At 41.8% G+C, this 21,653-nt stretch overlaps 1 pseudogene; it reads right to left on the reverse strand.

Annotated features, from left to right (window-relative positions):
- Nucleotides 1-12,915: 12,915 nt before the first annotated feature.
- The window catches only part of LOC142375815 (ryanodine receptor 3-like), a 34,235-nt pseudogene continuing 25,497 nt past the window's right edge, over nucleotides 12,916-21,653 (reverse strand).

Here is a 21,653-nt window from a genome sequence, read left to right on the forward strand (position 1 = left end):
ACATTGAACGAGCCAGAGAGAAGCTCCGGAGATTTCAACGATCCATCCAGCTATTTCCAAGAAGAAGTAAGGATGGAAACAACTACTCTCTTTTTACCTCTAAATCTAGTCTCAGTCTAATAATATCATAAATGCATTTCATTTGTACAGGTTGGCTACATACTGCCCATATTGCACATAACCTATGCAAATCTACTGACACTTCTATTTAGTAATAAAAGTGCCTTTTATTGCTATGTGTGTAATGACAAAAGTTGAATCTAATGTAATATATAATATAGTATCCATTGTCATGTTTTCCATCACCCCTATGAGCAGGTGGCTGGAACAGTAGGAGCCAGGAACCCCACTGCAGATGCCATAATGGAGGTGCGAGCCTACCTGGAGGAGCCTCTCCTACCAAGACACGAAGACCCCCTGAACTGGTGGAAAAGCTGAGCCCCTGTATACCCAAGGCTAAGCAAGTTGATGGCCAAGAGGCTTTGTGTGGTGGCGACATCAGTTCCCTCTGAGAGAATATTCTCAAAGACTGGACAACTGATCTCTGAAAGAAGAAGTCGCCTCAAGCCTAAAAATGTCCAAGCACTTGTCTTCCTTAACGCAAATTTGCCAAGGGTCAAGCCAGAGAAGAAGACAACGTAAGAAAAGTTTTTCACTCTCCAGATCTGTGCAACTCTCTGCACCTTTTTTTATTGGATTCTGTAGTTTTATATGTTGTTAGGCCTACTGAAAATGCCCAATATTTTACAGTTATTGTTTCTATCGTGGGTTAGCCTACTGTGACATTTTTGCACTCTGCAGCTGACCATTGAATTCTGTTTGTTCGAATTTTATCTACTGTTATTTATCTACTGATATTTTACACAGTTTATATTGTGTGATGTGACATTACTGCTGCTGACTTCGTTATTGTGTTTTTGTTCTTTGCATTCGCCACAGTTAAATATCTTCTATAAAAACTATTCTGAAGAAACAGTCATTGCAGCTGGCTTTGTTTTAAATGTTTATTTATGAGGGTTTAACTATTTCATGAAAAACAAGTTGGGGTAGCATTACACACTTAAACATCCGTGTACAAGGTAAATCCACAGCATTGATGTCGAGACAGAGGGATGCTGTACCACCTAGTGCAATATTTAGCCTACAATGAATTCAGACGAAAATTCTTTTCAACATAGGCCTACACATGGGGTTATAATCAGTATTTCCAAATAGTTCAGACTCAGATAGGGCCTAATGGTTGATAATGGCTGTGATATCAGATTTAAAGTGAATAGAAAAAAAACTGTGCAACACACAAAAAAATGTGTTGGTCCTAATGACGTTCATTCATTTTTGTGTTCCTCAGTATGGGTTTCCTTGGTTATTTACAATGTGTGCATCGCCATTTACTGGCTACTGGCGCCTCCCAGTGGAAGGGAAACTTGGCTTTCTCAGAATTCTATAAAATGGCAATAACAAACTAACCATATTCATTATCAAATACTGCAACTTAACATCCAAGATTCTACATACTGTGTTTTCAAGCATGCTACATTTGATTTCAAATGGAGATGGCGTGTTAAAATTACAGTTCTTCTAATATGTATGATTTCTGCCACATTATAAGCCTAAAATACTTTAAAAAAAAAAAAAAGAGCCAAATGAGCCAGTTTTTTGAATGGCTCTTTGAAATGAACGAGCCATAAAGAGCCGGATCCCCCAAAAGAGCCATAAATCCCATCTCTACTGTCTCCGCTCAGCTCTTCCCTTCGTGTCCAACTTAAAATTACTGGAGGGGTATGGCGTGATTTTTGTGCCACCAAGTTGAGCGCGCCACCAGGTCTATGTGAAGGAACAATCATTTTAAGCGTGTGCGTATGAATCTCACACACGCTCACTCATAGGTGTTCGGACACGCGCTCAACTCTGACAAACGGCTCGCTCGCAGGGCTCTATCGCTCTGCTCGGGCCGGGACGTTACAAAACAACTTTATAAACAGCATGTCACTCACCGGCTGGTTGTAGGCTCGCGCATGTGAAAGCCCAGAAGAGTCGATGGAGGATAATCCCATATACAAAACAATTATATTCTCTAGAAAAACTGCGTTCAAGTATTTAAAACATTACAACAATACATGCCCAGTAATATTGTTGTAATGTTTTAAATACTTGAACGCAGTTTTTCTAGAGAATATAATTGTTTTGTATATGGGATTATTCTCCATCGACTCTTTTGGGCTTTCACATGCGCGAGCCTACAACCAGCCGGTGAGTTACATGCTGTTTATAAAGTTGTTTTGTAACGTCCCCATGCCAGTAATGTGAGAACCATGCATATGGTTTTGATGGTAAGGCTTGTGACTTTATTGTCGGATGGGTTATAAAGTGGTGTGACGTTTCTGCAGTGTGCAAGTTGTTGTTTTACGTGGAAGGGTTAGCGCTTGCCCCTTAGCCACCACGTATTAGCCTCGCATGACATGCTGTGCGGACAGAGCAATCTCCACACAGGGAGCGCAGATACGCACCTCTCTGTGTCATACTAGCATTATTTGACAACCTCTAGCAATGGAAACACGCTTCAAATGCCCCGGAGTTCCCCTTTAAGAGCTTTATATGTGAGGAGAAGAATCTTAAATTCTATTCTGAATTTAACAGGGAGCCAATGAAGAGAAGCTAAAACTGGAGAAATATGATCCAAGTCCGCTATCAGAGGCTAAGAGGAGATCATTGGTAACTTTCACCAGCGCCTTTTCTGTGCTATGATGCACTCTGAATCCCAGAGGTGGAAAGAGTACTGAAAATTTGTAATTAAGTAAAAGTATCTTTACTTTGCCTAAATTCTACTCAGAGTAAAAGTAAAATTACCCATCTCAAAATTTACTTGAGTAAAAGTACAAAATTACTTCAATTAAAATGTAATTTGAGTAAAAGTTACTTAATTACTTTCAGTTTCTTAATGCAAAAAAGGATGAGTCATGAATCAAATTCAGTACGAGTTGTTTTAATCGATTTCGAGGTGAATTAAAGAAGTAAGTTTGAAGTCGATGTTCTGAAAGCCGAAGGCTCCGTTTTGGCTGGCAGGCACATCTTGCACTGCATAATCACAGTATTGCCTTTCGTGCGTTTGAAAACAAATAATTTTTCTAAATTTGGCCACGGGTTTTTCTTGCTTTCGTCTCCTCCAGAATGTGTATCCTCTTCGTCTTCGGAGCTTCCCTCCTCCAAAGTCTCCACATCTAAGTTAGCAACAGCCCTCTTCCAAAGCGCAGGTAGCCTACTGGATCCACCACACCAGATTATTTAACAATGGAAAGGGCGCGCGCAAGGCAAGGCCACGCAATTGACTTTCAGTTCCGGGACAGCTGTTTAAATTTCGCCCGCATTTAATTTTTCACCATCAATATTTGTTTTACTCAGTAACGTGAGGGGTTTCAAATGTAGCGAAGTAAAAGTACTTGGGTCAAAATGTACTCGAGTAAAAGGAAAAATTACACATTTCAAAAACTACGTAGAAAATTACAAATTACTCATAAAAAGTACTCAATTACAGTAACGTGAGTAAATGTAATTCGTTACTTTCCCACCCCTGCTGAATCCTGACTGAAAATCTTCAAACAGATTATTTCTGTGTAAATGATCACAAAGCTGAGCTGCAACTATTTTTTCAACTTTAGACAAAAAAGGGAGATTGGATATAGGTCTATTCACCCTATTACGCCCCGCCCATTTTTAACAGCCTTTTTTCTTCAGCTTTGTGTTGGAACTTCCGGTCAGCTAGTTCCGGTTAGCTAGTTTAAGGTAGTGTTAGATGGATGTTACCTGGGCAGAGACAAGCGATGCTGTTCGTAGTAGTGGAGGTGAAATGTTATTACACCCTAGTCTAATAACAGAGTGGATGGACGACATGAGGAGATGTGATGTACGGCGATATTTTCAATTATATGGTTTTATCTGTAGGCGCAGGCGGGGCTTCGATGAAAAACTTTAAAAGCACCGAAGCATACCAGTACCTACACAGCGGAAAGGTCGGTCGCGTCCTGCTGCATAAACTGGATGATCAAAAGTTATTTTTAAAAGCCACCGTAAGCCCAAGCCATGCCAGCTCTCTAGGTCACAACGCTTGGGTTTTGGTAACAACGGAGGGAGTTGTGGAGACAACAGGATGCTCTTGTATTGCCGGCCTGGGAAGATCCTGCAGTCACGCCGCTGCAATTTTGTGGAAGGTAAGTAAGGCAGCGCTATGTTGATGTGTATAATTTTGTGAGTTGTAGTACTTAGCTGTCATATCCTTAATCCTGCTTTCCTTGTACTATTACAACATTTAAAGCGAGCATAGATGCAAGTTTATATCATGCAGTTCAGTTAAACCACAGCCATTATAACGAACAGCCTTGCCACTCTCTATTAAGCCCCATTGTACTAGCTTTTTGGCTGCAGTTCCACCAGAATTCCACTGGGGGCGTCGGTGGAGACCAGAATGAATTGGGCCCAATGGAGCTAGATGCTACAAATGGTCAGTTTCACATAAGTCTCCTCAAGAGCGCTCAGATTTGAATGTAGTTTCTGAGAGCTCAACATGGGTTTCAAGTCAGAAATCTACTGAACGAGTACATATATCCCTTTGATTTCTTACAGGTTGGCTTCTTGTTGTCCACAACGCGCTAGCATTGTGCTAATGACAGCTGGTCGACCAGCTATGTATGACGTCATATACACTTCAAATCCTTTTTTTAAGCAAATGAGTGGCTCTAAAAATCTAAAACTCAGCCATGGGTATTTTCTAAACACCCTCTTTCGAAAACAACATTCGAATTACTAGAGAAAAAATTATATCTTGAGATAAGGGCACGATAGGGCGTATAGCTCCATAGGACTCCATTCATTCTGGTCTCCAAAATTGAGCGCCCCACGTGGAAAGAGGGTGGAACTGCAACCAAAATCGCCTCGTTGGAAACCGGAAATGCACCGTGAGTGGCGTATCTGTCCTATTATAGAATCTGTGGTTAAACTAACGTTAACGTTATGGCAGCGTTAGACAACTTCTAGCCGTTTTTAGTTTTGTTCTCCAGTGTCAGAGACAAACATTACCAAACACATTCATATCTAGAACACAATGAGAGGTCGGCCTTGTGTAACTTTACCATATTGTTATGTAACGTTAGGACACGTAAGCATTTATAGCTTAACGTTAGGCTGTCTGCCCCTTTCTTCTAACGTTACTGCTCATGTTCACATAGGCCTAGTTGGCTCTCTGACGTTACTTTCTTACTGTAGCAGCCTGTGGTGTACCTAGGCTACTGTTAGTAGTCCTTTGTATCACAGACAGAGAACATTACATTATATTATCTTGTATGGAAAATGTATTCACTGCCTTGACAATGGTTATTAACATATTTTGTTTTTGGGTATATACAGCTCAAGATTATTGATGACCATTTGTAAGTAATTTATATTGTCAAATCTCCGGACTGTTTCAAGGAATAAGGTAAGTGAATGGCGCCCAGGTAAGTCTGCCTTTTATCAAAAGCAAGACAATGACAAGACAATTAACCGATGGAGGATGTCAGTGTCTCTTCCTTCAAGAATATCAAATCAAATCAAATCAAATTTATTTGTATAGCACATTTCATGTACAAAACAATTCAAAGTGCTTTACACAAAATAAAAGCATTGCAGTAGGGAGTGGAAGAAGCATTAAAATACATAAAAGAATATAAAGAGAAAAGAAATCAAATAATTTAAATGAATTTAAAAACAAGCAACAGTCCAGATAAGTTAAAAGATAGCGTGCAGATTTCATGCATAGACACATGAGAACAGAAATGTCTTTAACCTGGATTTAAAAATGTCTCCATTTGGTGAAACTTTAATCTCCACTGGCAGTTTATTCCACTTGTTTGCAGCATAACAGCTAAATGCTGCTTCTCCATGTTTAGTCTGGACTCTGGACTGGACCAGCTGACCTGAGTCCTTGGATCTAAGAGCTCTGCTGGGTTTATATTCTCTGAACATATCACAGATGTATTTTGGGCCTAAACCGTTCTGGGATTTGTAAACCATCAGCAGGCTTTTAAAATCTATTCTGTGAATAGGTAAGCTTCCTACAACAAAACCTGTAAGTAAGCTGTCCACTCCCAATGGAGGAAACAGCTGACACAGGTTGTTCTGGCAACCCTAGCACACCTTCAGTCTAATTACTTTTACCAGGGAGAGAGGTAAGGTAAGGTTATGTTTTGTGATCAGTTGTTAACAATGTTTTACAACATTTTTTTTAAGGATAAGCTGTTTGCCATTGGTATCTGTCCATGAACTAAAATATCCTTGAAATTATGCATGTCAGTTAAAGGTATTATCCGAAGTGAATCAATCTGTAGCCCTGCTCTTTCACGTTGCCGAGTGCTGTTGATGGGTATGAGAGGGACAGAATTTCATGCAAGGTAGACCAAATAGCGAAACAGTAGCCTAGGTCAACTGATGAGGGAATGAGAGTTTTGTTTTCATATGCCCGCATCTGTTGGCGTTGCCTGCCAGTTTGTATTTTGGTCTACCATTGCTGTCATTCTGATGCCTGTTCACAGCACTCGGCAGCCTCAGGGAGCAGGGTTATGGGCTGATTGACTCTGTATTTTTTTGTTTAAGTAGTCATTGATTGAAACCATGTTTGATGTTAGGTGGAGAATGTAGTGTCCAATGGGCTCACGGGACTGGCCAGCACCGATGAGCAGCGCCTGTGGAACATCGGGACACAGCGCAACCTTGTTCCAAAGCTGCTGGGGGATATTTCATTCTCACACCACAAACCAACAGATGCCTACCAGGCACCCGATGTAAGGCCCAACCTTCTACCCCTACCCCCCACCCCAATTTTTTATTCACAGGACGAGCAGATGTTGCTCCATGTCCCATATGATCAGACATTTTGTGTCAACACTGTGGCCAGACTCCGGTCCTTCTATTTCAAGCATATGCTTCCCTTTGCAACAGACGAGTACCAAGAGGGTCGCCTGTTGCTTTGTGATAGGTACACACAGTTATGCAAGTAAGTATTTGAAAAGTTCGATTCCAAAACCATTTGCAAAAACACTGAACCGTTCACTCTCTTGCAAAAATAATCACCTCTCATGTTTTAAACATTCAGAAACAATTGTAATATACTTAACTTACCTTATTTATTTATTTATCTGATATGCTGTTGTATTTTGTACATGCCTATAACTTACTGTGTTGCTTGCTTCTTGTTTGTCTGAGTCTTGTGTGCAGTTCAGTGTTCCTTTTCTGTTATGTTATGGAACGGAATGTAATGTCATGCTTTTGTATGTCTGTGTCAAGTCTCATGTAGTAGGTCTACTATCCACAAAATGAAACGAACAGACATAGGGCTTTTTTGGAGGGTTTTTTAAGTTAAGTGCCCTCAGCCAAAGACGCCGGTCTTCCTCATCGCTAGGAGGCGGATGGAGATTAAAACTTGGCCCACAGCATTCAATTTGCTCTTCCCGTGAGTAAAACACTCTTGCTGAAGAGACAATCTTCTCTTATTCCAATTATTATGGCAACCACGGACTGCACAAATGATACTAGTCATTTTACCTGACTTCTTTTTACCCTTGATTTTAATGACTCAGCTGCGCCACCGGAAGTTCTAACACAAAATAAACAAGATGGCTCCGCCCTTGTAACCATGGAGAATAGGGTGAATAATGAGCTAACACTTCTGAGTCAAGAGTAGGTTTTTTAAGTAAAGGTTTAATTACAGCAACCTTAAAAGGCTGAGGTACATATCCTGGCAACAAAGACAGTTTGATCAAATCCAATATGGAAGCGTTAATTGAACATGTTTCATTCTTTGCCTGGAGGAAGAGGTAAGACCCATATAAAACCCCTTACACTTTTAGGTACATGTTTTTATGTAATTATGCAGAATTGTGTAGGTTGCTTGATGTTTGGATACTTTAAAGCATCTGATTTGCAACAGTTTAGCTAGTTATAAGCAAGCATGCTAATCAGTGTACCAGAGTTGAAAGGGAAGTTCACTCACTCCAGGATTAGAAGGGAGGCATGAAATCTCTGAAAAAGTCAACTCTATTTGGTCATTTTCTGTGATGTGTCAGTGTGCAATATTCTTTCACAGGCACAAATTATCCTGGATAGCAATCCTTAAGATAAAGATATTTTTTTTATTTGAAGGTTTTGAGAACCTGTCGATAGAAAGGGAGAGATGTGATACTGTTTACTTCATTCATAAAACATTTTCACATACAATAACATTCAATCATTTTGTACACAGTAATGTGTTGTTGCTCAAGTTATCAACATCTGATCTTTGCAGGAGATGGCAGCAACAAAGCCACAGAGAGCAAAAAGAAATCCCAAACATGATGCCAGTTATTATTGTTCATTAGGTGAAGATAAGGAAGGATTTGATGTAAAATATATCAATTCATTTAAAGGTGAGTTTATTATGCAAAGGTTTATCACACAAAGATTGGTTTGTTTGTTTTTGGTTTGTTTTTTTAAAACTATTTTTGAACTGCAGTTTAGGAGCATAGATCATGTTCTATGATCATTATGATCAGAACATCCTTCTTATTCCAAAGAAGACAACTGCTCAAAATAGAAGCTATTATGTTGGATTTTTTTTTCTTTGGTAGATAATTAACCTGCATCGCCAAGCCTCCTCCTCTGCCTGACTGCACCTCCACCTCTGCAGCAACTGTCACCAACAAGCTTCTTCTGTCCAGCTGTACCTCCACCTGTGTGGCAGCTCCCACCACCTGGCCTCATCAGCCCAGCTGCCCCTCCACCTCTGTGGCTGCTCCCACTGCCTGGCCTCATCAGCCCAGCTGCCCCTCCACCTCTGTGGCTGCTCCCACCGCCTGGCCTCATCAGCCCAGCTGCCCCTCCACCTCTGTGGCTGCTCCCACCGCCTGGCCTCATCAGCCCAGCTGCCCCTCCACCTCTGTGGCTGCTCCCACCGCCTGGCCTCATCAGCCCAGCTGCCCCTCCACCTCTGTGGCAGCTCCCACCGCCTGGCCTCATCAGCCCAGCTGCCCCTCCACCTCTGTGGCTGCTCCCACCGCCTGGCCTCATCAGCCCAGCTGCCCCTCCACCTCTGTGGCTGCTCCCACCGCCTGGCCTCATCAGCCCAGCTGCCCCTCCACCTCTGTGGCTGCTCCCACCGCCTGGCCTCATCAGCCCAGCTGCCCCTCCACCTCTGTGGCTGCTCCCACCGCCTGGCCTCATCAGCCCAGCTGCCCCTCCACCTCTGTGGCTGCTCCCACCGCCTGGCCTCATCAGCCCAGCTGCCCCTCCACCTCTGTGGCTGCTCCCACCGCCTGGCCTCATCAGCCCAGCTGCCCCTCCACCTCTGTGGCTGCTCCCACCGCCTGGCCTCATCAGCCCAGCTGCCCCTCCACATCTGTGGCTGCTCCCACCGCCTGGCCTCATCAGCCCAGCTGCTCCTCCACATCTGTGGCTGCTCCCACCGCCTGGCCTCCTCGGTCCAGCTGCTCCTCCACCTCTGCAGCAACTCCCACCACTAGCCCTCCTCTGTGCAGCTGCACCCCCACCCCCATCTCTATGGTTGATAGCAACATCACTCCTGTTGCCATCCCTCCGCTACAACCTCTGTGTCTAACTATAGAGGAGGTTGGAGCTGAGCTCAGGAGACTTCAGTCAGCGAGGGCTTCAGGCCCAGATGGAGTCTGTCCAAGGCTTCTGAGGGACTGTGCTGGTCAACTAGCAGTCCCTCTTCAGAGGCTCTTCAATATGAGCATTCAGATGGAAAAAGTCCCGGTGCTGTGGAAAACTTCTTGTCTCATACCGGTGCCCAAATTAGGGCAACCGGTGGAGCTGAATGACTACAGACCGGTGGCTTTGACATCTCATATCATGAAGACCTTGGAGAGACTCACTGTTCATCGCATGAGATTGCAGGTTGCTGAGGCTCTTGATCCCCTCCAGTTTGCCTACCAGAAACACATAGGAGTGGAAGACGTGATTCTGTACATGTTGCATCGGGCATATGCTTATCTGGATGTGCCTGGTTCATATGTGAGAGTCATGTTCTTTGACTTCTCCAGTGCCTTCAACACCATACGGTCTCCCATACTGAAAGACAAGCTGCTCGGTATGGGTGTGGCCCCCTCCCTGACATCATGGATTATAGACTATTTGTCTGCCAGACCACAGTATGTCAGGATGGGGAAATGTGTTTCTGGAACACTGGAATGCAGTACTGGGGCTCCGCAGGGTACTGTTTTGGCTCCTTTTCTTTTCACCCTGTACACATCAGACTTCAGGTACAACTCAGAGTCCTGCCACATACAGAAGTATTCTGATGATACGACTTGTAACCCACACGGTTTCTAGACCCATTTGTTTTATTTGAATGTAGTACCCTTGCTCCATCATCTGCGCATCAGCAGTGTACAGTATGATCCTCAAAACGTGATCTCACTTTGAGCCGAGTTACTGACCAGAGCACCCACGATAAACGTGCTGACGAACTTGGGTATGAAACACAATATAAAACACATAAGATAATCATTAATCCCCATGTAGTATGTTGACAAGTCTATTGTATATTAGAAGAAAGTCTAACTGTTGAAAGACAGAGGAGCCGGTTCACCGGACAACCCTCTGAGAACTCCGGTAAGAGCAGGCTACATGCTAGAGGCTAGGCCTCGAGATTGACTTGTGATGTAGTTGTTGTGTGAAAATGCTTTTTATTGGACTACTTTCATAAAACCAGTCGGAGTCATTGATATGTTCGTTAGTGTTGAACCACCGTGGTACTTTCCGTATCATTGTGAACCATAAAAATTAACTTAATAAAGATCGCTAACTGAGTTAGCATCAAGCTAATTCTGTAATGTGAGTGCTAACAGTGAAGCTGGACGTGCTATCACTTTAATTTGAGGGAGACATAGCTTGTTCATGATGCATATTTGTGTTATATGTTAAATTGTGATACTTATTTTGTTTGATATCTGAGTGCATAATGTGTTTACTGTGCTGAAGATGGTTAAAATATTCATGTTGGTTGATTTTAATACTGTTCATTTACGGTTAAAAGAGTTCAAAACATAAATATTGATTCAAAGAGCTCTATAAAAACATAAATAGTGCATTTATGTTAAAAATATAAGTTCATGATGAGAAATTGTCATGGTAAAAATACTTATTCTGGACTGTAAATGTACACAGGCTCATTTAAATGGTTGAATGGCCTATCCTGCATTTGAGTACAGATGTTGAAGATAATTAGAGTGAAAGGTGAAAGTAGAAGAATGTTATTTCAACGGATAGTGAATAATGATTATGATGTCTGCACTCTATGTGTAGATTGGTCTTTTTATCCACTTCACCAGATTAGGGATTGATTCGGAATTTGGAATTCCAAACCGGTGGAGGTTTGGTGGCGAGCCAGGGAAGACGAGCGACTCTGACAGAACAGTGCACGGTGTGGCCAGCCGTGGGATCTGCTCCAGGGGACTCCAGACATTCTTTTCACTTCACTCGTGATACAGATAAGAGCGTAACACAAATCTACCCGGGTAGTAAACAGTGGATCAGAACATTACACACATTCATACAGAACGGAACTGAACTGAACTCGAACCTTCTAATAAGGAAGCGGGACACTTTTATTTGGACTTTGATTTTATTTTATACTTTTCTTTTTTTTGAAAGAGCTCTATTTTTCTGTTTCTGTTTTTTATTTTTCATACATTGCAATAATTTACCTGTTGGGTGTGGCAATAAATTGTCAACTGCAACTTCATGTTCTCTTATTTGAGTGCCAGCTTTCCGAACCTAGAGAATGTAGGTGTCATAGTGTGTCCCAATCAGGCTAAAAGCGCTACACGACTGTTGTGGCATGTGTGCGCGGTGGACAGGAGAAGGAGTACAGGGACCTTGTGGAGGCCTTTACTGACTGGAGCAAAAAGAACTGTTTGCTCCTGAACACCACCAAAACCAAAGAGCTGGTGGTGGACTTCAGGAGATCTAAAACCCCATACCAGTCAGTCTGTATTGATGGAGGGGAGATAGAGACCGTTCAGACCTGCAGATACCTGGGGGAGGTGCTGGATAATAAACTGGAGTGGTCTGCCAACATAGACACAGTGTACAGGAGGGGCCAGAGTCGTCTCTTTTTCCTGAGACGGCTCAGGTCCTTCAATGTCTGCAGTGATATGATGTGCATGTTTTATCACACTATCATTGAGAGTGCACTGTTCTATGCTGCTGTCTGCTGGGGGAGTTGCACTACAGACACAAACTGTAGGCGCCTGGACAAACTGGTGAAAAAGGCTGGTTCTGTTGTAGGCAGAAGGCTGGACCCTCTCTGTGCTGTGGTGGAGCAACGGATGAGGAGGAAGTTAGATTCTGTGATGGAGAACAATAAACATCCTCTCCACAGCATCCTGCAGGACAGAGGAGCAGCTGCAGAGAGACGCTGCAGGACTGAGAGGTTCAGGAGGGCCTTTGTTCCCACAGCCATAAGGCTTTATAACAGGGACTGCTGAGTTCTTCTCAAATTGATTTTCTTTATTTGTTTATTTTGCCATTTAGTCATTTATTATTATTTAGTTAGTAGTAGTATTATTATTGTTGTTTTATTGTTGTTAATTCAATCATTGTAAATATTCAAAACAAATGTTGACCACCTAAAAACACATTTCCTGATGGATAAGAGCCCTGACACAAAAGCTGAATAATCAGCTGAACTGCAAACAAGGCAGCAATAACAAGGATGTCCTTAGATTCAGCCATGAAACACCACATGATCATCACAGGCATAACCTTTCATCTTATGTGGGTCTCAGGTAAAATTTTAAAAGTTAAATTAAACTAAGTTCTATTCTAAATCTTTGATTTATCCTTCACTGTGTATTGTTATGTGTTTGCTGCTTGTGCTTTTCCAAAGGTTCCTCACTCAGTGACAAAGTCAGCCAGACTCCACCCGATCTGTACAAAGAAGAGAAGCAAACAGCTAAAATCCACTGCTCACACTCTATCCCTCGTCGTTATCGTCATCCTCAAACATATGTGCTCGCCATAAATCTCGATCAGTTGGGTCAGCACGTTCATCAGCATCATCAAAGCCAAGAAACTCCTCACAATCGCTACCGTCTGAAATGTCTTCCCACTGAAAGTCCTCCATGCTTGTTCGATGTAACTTAACTTCAAAACAATGACACGAGGAACATGACGACACTCTCACGTGTCTATTATAATGCATTTAATTGGCGCAGAGGTGAATAATTGGTGCAAAACAACCTTATACATGAAAAAAGACATGTACGCTTTCCCGGCCTTAAAGGTAGAATAACGCAACAGCGCCCCCGGCTTTAAAGGTAGAAATGCGGCAATGCTTTCCCGGCCTCAATGGCTTAAATGGTCTCTACTGCACATTGAGATGAAGGTGTGCTCAAATGGATTATGGCATTTTATTTTAGATAAATGGAAAGGTAGTTTTAGGATCTCTCTGCTATGAAATGCAATGACCAGAGTGGGTATTCGTTGTACCCATGTGTTGCACACTTTTACCAACAAATAAAATCTAAGACGGTGTACAGACAATGTAATGTATGAACCATCCCCAGTCTAAAATATTCCCCCCATAACTATCTGGCATCCCCACAGAATGAATGTGATACTTCTTCATTGTTTTCGGATGTCCCTTTGCACTCTTAATCATCACGCAACAGCATTGAAAGAAAATTCAGATTTTTTTATTTTACATTCTTATTCAGCAGCGTTTATGGAAAATCCGGTTACAGTTTGCATACGCTTTGGATCCAAATCTAACTCGTATTACCTTGTAGAAGAGCAGGATGAAGTTGATGGCAAAGCACACAAACAGAGCCAGGAAACGGAGGTTGTAGAAGTTGCGAGCCAGGTAGTTCTGGAAAGAAAACGTATGAAAAACAGTATTACCTATTGCTTTACACTGTCCACGACTAAAGTGAGGACTTTACTAAATGAGTCAATACTAAGATGGCTCACCACCATTTTGGTCACGAAAATATTAAAAATAGCAAAGATAGTCGACATGAAGGTAGGAGACGCCTCTTGAGGCTGACTTGATCTGGTTTTGGGTTTCTCCTCCGTTACAGGCTCCTTAGCCGCCGCCTCCTCCTTTGGTTTATCCTCCTTCTCCTGGTTCTCTGTGCTGTATCAGTTGTATTTGTATTTATTTAGTTTAATGATCATTAGTTTGGATGTGACTTCATGTTACTCACTCTGCTTTTTCCTGTTCACTCTCCTGGGTTTCTGCAGGTTTGGCAGCAGCTTTCTGTAACACAGAACATGTTCATGACACAATAGACTGGAAGGAATCATGAAAGGCAGATTTCTGTTATGACTGTTACGTGATGACGGACCTTCTTCTGATCAGTTGTGGAGGACTCGGCACACAGCTCAGAAACATCACCCAGGCCTGGCTCCACATGTTTCCCTCCCTCTTTTTTAGGCATTGTCAGCATCTCCAACATAGTGTCCACCTCTGCGATGTCCCCTGATGGTGTCATTGCTATGTCCAGGCTATGTCCTGATGATTCTGTAGTCTCCACTTTGTCTCCTTCTACCACATCGCCATGGATACCAAACTGAGTCGGGTCAGGCATGTTTCCGAGGATGTCTGTCACCTTAATGTTCTTGGCTCCCTCAACCAGCCCTCCACCAAACATGGAGGACCAGGTGACGTGGAAGAAACCGAAGATGAGGCTGTAGATTCCTTTAAAGAAGCCAGTGAACAGCATCCAGATAAAGTAGAAGAAACCCGTGATCATCTCCTTGATGCTCAGCTTCTTAATTTTCTTGAACTGCTTGCGTCCATTTTTAATGGTAAACATCTGGCGCACATCTGTAATCTTCTTCTTGACTGAGCGACACGCAGCGGTGAAAGCAGAAACGGACTCCAGGCCGGCCTCTTCCTCTCCGGCCAGCTCCTCCAGGATGCTGTGCACTTCTTCCTCCTCCTCCTCTTCAGGCTGTTCAATCTCGTCAGGTTCAGAGATCTGCGAGGCCAGCTGCATCTCAAAGATGGTGTCCTCACAGAAATTCACAAACATCTCCATCTTCTCGCTCTCTCCTCCCTCATTCACCACGTCAAAGATAAACTGACGTTTGGATTCCTTGACTTGTGGCTTTTCCCACTGCTCACGGCTCGACTCGCTGATGTCAAAGCAGACCCTCTCAATTCGCTTTGCGCTGCCCATGATTTCAATACGACCCAGATAAGGCTCAAAGTAGTGAATCAAGCTTTCTGCCAGATCTAAGAAGGTGGAAAGTCGGGAGTCATGGGGGAAATGTTCAGACAGGTTGGTCAGCAGCACAGCCACATTAAAGCCGATATCTTTGGCTGGCTCGTGGAATCGCTCCACAAACTCCTTGTAATTGAACATGTCGTTCTCATCGGCCTCTGCACACGAGAGCAGGAATTCAATCTCCCACTGGTTGTACTGCTTCTGACTCTCCATCGACTTCTGGAAGTCCTTAGAAATAATGCCCTTACACTCAGGGTCATACTCCCTGAAGTTGTCAGAGGTTGTGAGATCCTTCAGCTTGAGGAACATATCGAAGAACTTGAGGATCATCTCCATATTGTTTGAAGACTCCACCAGCGTGTCAACCATTTGTTTTCCAATTGTTCCATTCACCACATTACCTGCGTAGAGACGGCGCAAATTCAGAAATTCTGTTCTGGCTGCAGGTGATGGTTCAAAGTCTTACTAAAGCACATTGTTTGTGTCCAAGCAAAGTAAAGTGTCTGCCAATTTTCTCTACATATGTACCTTCTTCTTGACAGCTTCAGACTCTTACCCTCGAGTAGAGACAGCAACATGACAATCATGTCCTTCTGTAAATCCATCAGCTTCTTCAACAGCTCAATCTGACTGGAAGGAGATTAGGATCCATTAATGAGAGTTTTCCCAAAATAGACCACTCAGCTGTTTCCACTGTGCATCCTTTAGATATGACATATTATTATTTTCAAAAGCTGTGCACATTAAATAACTACAACTGTCACAAATAAAAATGTTATTTTATATATATATAAAAAAAGCATTTACTGGCATTTGTCAAAAGCTGTTATGCCTTAAAGAAAAATAAGCAGGAGACACGAACCAGTGTCGATCATTAAGACTTATGCAGCTGCCCTGATTACCAGCCTGTGCGTACAGGACGGCCTCCTCTAAGGGGCTTTTGTTGCCCAGCAGATAGGTACCTGTAAGTTGTTTCTTTGAATTCACAAGGTGGGTTCCACCTCTTTAAGGAATACTAAGTACTGCTCCAAATGTCCGATTTAAAGCATTGTTTACTTTTACGCATCTACCTTTACATATTATAATATATTTCAGATGTTTTCAGTCAGAGTATTATTGAGGTATCCAAAGCTATTTACCCTCTGTACACCGTGTTATTCTAGTTAACAAGAGATTACTTACTTCTATTCAAGCCAAAGAGGGTTACATTAAATAAAGTATATTGTCCTCTCTGTAAGAAATATAAAAAAAAAATGGTACAACCTTTGCCATCATGTCTGCATATGTAATGCATATGTACAGTAATTCATCTGGCACCAGCATGCAAATGAATGGTTTTTCCCAGTGATTCTTGGAGAGGACAAGACAAGGAAGTTAAAGAGTGGATTATGAACGGTGTTGGAACACGTTTTCAGAATCATGCGTTTTGGAGCAAACAGATGCAAGCAGTAAGCCGCTCGGTGATGTAATTGGAACATGAAGAATGATACTGAGAAAGACGGACCATCACAACTACACAAGTCTTCATGAGTCCAAACTAATCAGAATTGTGGAATTAAACTGACTTCCTCCCAAAATAAACTGATGACTGATTTACTGTATTAGAAGTTCTACTTTCATATTTACTAAATGAGCACGTTTGAGCGTTTTGATGAATTTGCTGCACATCTGCATACAATGACCTTTACATGACTACGCGAGCATGCCACTGACGACATGGCCACAGAACGTACTGTAACGTCACCTTCACACACTTACAGAGTACAGCGAAAACACAACTGATGGGTTGGATCCAGTTCTGACAGCCAAACAGCTAGGAACAGTCTCCTATTGTAGTGAAAGGCCCTCCTTACCACTGCAGTCAGAAAGGCATAGCCTGCTTTTTTAGAGCTGTGAGCGCCGGAGCTGGCCCTGTGTCTCCTGAGTTGGTCATGCAGCCTCTGCCCCCTGACGGATCTCTGCCTGAAGGATCTAGCACGCTTAGAGCGGGGGCCCCTGGGTGCTTTGGGCGAGGGGGAGTGGGGAGGGAGGTACAGTGGCATTAGGGAGGGTTCTGGTGAGTTTTTCGGAGGAGACAGGAAGGAGAAATGTCAGGGGGAGGAAGGGGTTACAGGAAGTGCATTTCAGGCAGGATGGTGATTGGTCCATGTGGGATCCACTGACTCTTCTGACTGGTCATGTTTGGTTTCTAAAATAACTGCAGTTACCTCCAGCAGGTTGGAAAATTCTATGTCGGAGCATGCACTCTTAAAGATAGATGTGCAGTTTTCCAACACATCAGCAGGTCTATTAAACTTTTATTATAACTTTCAGGTATTAAATTAAAAAAATAAATATAAAAATCACGTTAAACAAGTTCCTCCACAAAGACAAACAGATATGTTGGAAAACAGCTCAACCCTACTCAAAATGTTGGTTGAAATCATTATAGTAAGAGTGAAAAATTACATAAAACAACCTCAAATTTACTAAGAATTATGTTGTAAATGGCTAATCAATGTGAAGACAAGACTACTTTGTTCTTTCTTCTTCTTTTTATTTCTTCATTTCTTCTTTTAGACATCACCTGAAACAAAACAGAGGCCTGCAGCTTGCAGCGTGTTTCCACTTTCCATATAGGTTTGTGTTTTTTCAGTCAATTCTCTGCCTCATTCTAGCTGACCAATCAGAATCAACAGTGCAGAAACAGTTGGTTGCTAGGCAGAGATCAGTCCATAGCCTGGTAGATGGAGGGGAGGGTTGAGCAGATGAAGCATTTGCTCTTAGTGTCACTTTACCGTCAGCAGGGAAAACAAGCCAAACCTCCCGATAGCCATTCAGGAAGTAATTATTATTTTTGTATCTGAAGGAGGATGAGGTAGTGTTATGCAAGAAAACAACACAGAGGAGAGAATGTCATTAGGGAGGCGATGAGGGACTTACATGGCCACAAAAAAATTGACCACCCATCCAACCCCCCACAGCTTTTAGTTATTGTTGTGCACTGTTAGATTAACAAAAAGCAGGATGTAAAAATGTGTTGTTTAAACAGGAAATTCCCATATTTAGCTATTGGCATAATCAGTTTCAGATGCTTGACAGGTGAGAGGAAAATCCAAACAAACCAAAAAAATCTTACCTGGGTAGATTGTGAAGTGGAGCCATGCGGAAACAAGCCACTACAGCACGCTTCCGCTGTTTAGAAAGCAGCTTCTGCACAACGCACTTCTTGTTCCTCAGAGGTAGTTCCACCTGAGATATGACAGGATTTGTGAAATGGGGTCTACAAAACATGCTGAGAAATGCGCAGACTTTTTCTACGGTTGATATATAATTATATAGAAATATTGATAGAATTTTAATTTCTAGTATATTATTTTTGGTCACCAACATTTGACAGATTAGCTCAGTTAAACGTCAGTGATTTTGCTTTTGCACTTTTCTAAACTTTTAAAAATGTTCACTTTCAGTTCTGTTACTTCTGCAGACAAAAAGAAATGAATCACCGAAGGACAAAGATTAATTGTGAAGATAACAGGTACCTTAACTGCTGAAAATAAATGTTTCTGGCAGCTCTACTTTGATCAAAACATAATAGATCTGTGCCTGATTGTTTATTTTGTGCTACATCTTGCTTTGTGACAGCTTTAAAAGCGGTTGTAATATTTAGAGGCATTTCGTGGGATTGCCCATATTCATTGCCCTATCCTGAAGGCAGAAATGGAAAAATGTGCATTTACCTGCTCCAGGTGGAAGACTGCAGCAGAGATGCTCTGGATTCTCTCCCCACCGTTTTCTGGGTTTGCAGACTCCTCACTCTTCACCACAACATCCTTGTACAGATTCAGCTGCCAGTGAACAGCGGGATCTTCAGACTGGAAAAACACACACAAAAATAAGTCAAATCAATTAAGAAACCACTGTGAATTATACACAACAGTACTAATTAATAACACTGCTTTTCCAGATTTGTGGTATTGTGAGAAAGCAGAGACATTGAAGGCTTGCTGCTTAAATTGCTGAACATGTTATTTTACCTTGTCCTGAAGGTGGAGATTCTGACGCCAGTGCTCCTTCACCTCATCATCTGTGTCTTTCTGCAAGGAGAAAGGGTGTTCACAACATCAATATTGCACTACAGTTTAATTACCATTTCTATACATTAAAACTTGACTGTGCATATCGAGCCATCTTAATATTTCATTTCTTCATGTCTGCTGTATCATAGAGGCATTATTGTTCTTTGATCTTTTGAGATATACCTCAACATGATAAAATAGAAGTTCAAGTCCACAAAACAAATTGCAGTTTAAAAAAAAAAGTGCAGCCATGAAAAGAAGTATCGTACAGAAAAAAAAAGCCCCGTAAGTCTGCTCAAGAGGCACCACTCCACCTGAAGAATTCTGCACCAGAGCAGTTCGTAATCTTTGTCTTCAAAAAGCTTAAAATGATCAAATCAGAACACTGGAAAAAACCTAAGATGAGGCTTAATCTTCAGAGCATGTACTAAGACATGGAGTACATTTATGACCTCTGCATAAAAAGGGACTGCTTCCTCCCCATAAAAACTAACATTATAGGATGTTATTCTGTTCAAAGGTGGTCTAAAAGTCTTTGCACCAGTTCCTGTTCTGACAGCTCACCAGACCGTAGCGTATCTTTGCCAGAGAGATGAGCTCCTGGTCTCCTGGACTGCACATGTTCAGGCCGATGGGTAGCAGCTTCTTCAGGGCAGCTACAATCAGAGACGTTTGAATGGAGTCGTATTCACCACGGCGACGCTTGTGTTTCCTCTCCTGGTCCCCACCGGCCTACAGACAGAGGTAAGATTGAAAAGATTATCCTTTGAGTATGATTGTATAAGAGCTTATGGTTCCTCGTGTCTGTGCTATAAACAGGTCATTATATATCCAAGCTGAAAACAATGACACCTGAAAGTATTTTATCTGCACTCTTCACTTTTAAATGAATTAATTAATGATTATTTTTAATTATTTTTTATTTTTATTATTATTTTTATTTTATTTATTTATTTATTTTATTTATTTTTATTTATTTTTAATGATTTTATTGCCTTCTTGTGATTTTGTGTAGCTGTGAAGCACTTTGAATTGCCTTGTGTACGAATTGTGCTCTATAAATAAAATTGCCTTGCCTTGCCTATATGTCTTTTGGGGTTTTCCCTTTCCGGGAATATGTTATCTCTGCAGAGAAATACACCACTGCACACTTTTAATGGTTCTTAAGACATGACAGAGGGATCACTTGAGCTCTTTTTCCCCCCCTTTTTTTTTAAGCAACATTATGCTTAAAAAGTGGCTAAAATGCTGCGTTTAGACAAAAGGTGACAGATAGGGATGTACAGTAAGTTTTTTTTTACACATTAAAACAAGTGAAGCTAATGAAGACTCCTATGATTAAACAATGAACTTCTGAATAAGGATGATATGGACACTGCAAGTGGACCCTTCAGATATATTTAGCTCTCATCTGTAGAACATCAAACGTGTCCAGATTCAGCTTGTTCAGCACACAGCAGGAACACGAGATATAAGGAGTTCTCCTTAAATTACATCCCTGTTTCAAGAAAAGTTGTTTTCCAAAATGCAAGAAAAAGTTTAATCTGTCCTTCGTTTAATTTCTTTGAACCTTTATTTAACAGACAACTTCACTGTATACCCACTGAGATGTGATTACCTGATCTTTACTGGAAATACCTTTTTGAAATTCTTTTTAAAATGAGCTAAATGCATGCTTTTTAATATCTTCCTCTATATGTCTCGATGAGGTCAGATGATATTTTGTGGTTAGTGGTTCATAATGTTCCCCCGAATAAACTCAATGAAAGGATTTCAACAATAACTGGTAAACTTAACTGATTTATTTGATCCAACGTTGTCATTGTTTAGTTGTTTTTCTTTCAACAGATTCCATAAGAAGACCAAAACCAGAGGTGAGTGCATTAAACTTTTTGACCTCTCTACCCTGGGTGCACCACTTGGCCCTAAGCCCATTTGTCCTGAGCAGATATATATATTTCACATGCAGATCGCATTAAGCTTGATGTGAAGCACCAGTAAAACAGGAATATATGGAAGGTTTATTCGGAGGTATCTTAACATTCAACATTCACATTTTTACCTTGGACATCTTCGCCTTGCCTTCACCAGTCAGAAAACCCAAATTGTTGATCTCATTCTGAATCACAAAGTTTTGCTCCTCACGCTTAAAGCTCTGCATTGAAAAGACAAAGAATACAAGTTATTATACTATAAACTAAATATCCTATAAACCTGTTTTTGCATGCAATACTGTGATGAGAGAGTGGGGAGACTAACATTTGACTTGCACCAGAGAATGAAGATCTCAGTGGAGTCCGCATCTGGCTTCTTCAGCCACCTGGACCAGACACACTTTGAG

The sequence above is a fragment of the Odontesthes bonariensis genome, assembly GCF_027942865.1.
Source record: "Odontesthes bonariensis isolate fOdoBon6 chromosome 6 unlocalized genomic scaffold, fOdoBon6.hap1 SUPER_6_unloc_1, whole genome shotgun sequence".
NCBI lineage: Eukaryota > Metazoa > Chordata > Actinopteri > Atheriniformes > Atherinopsidae > Odontesthes > Odontesthes bonariensis.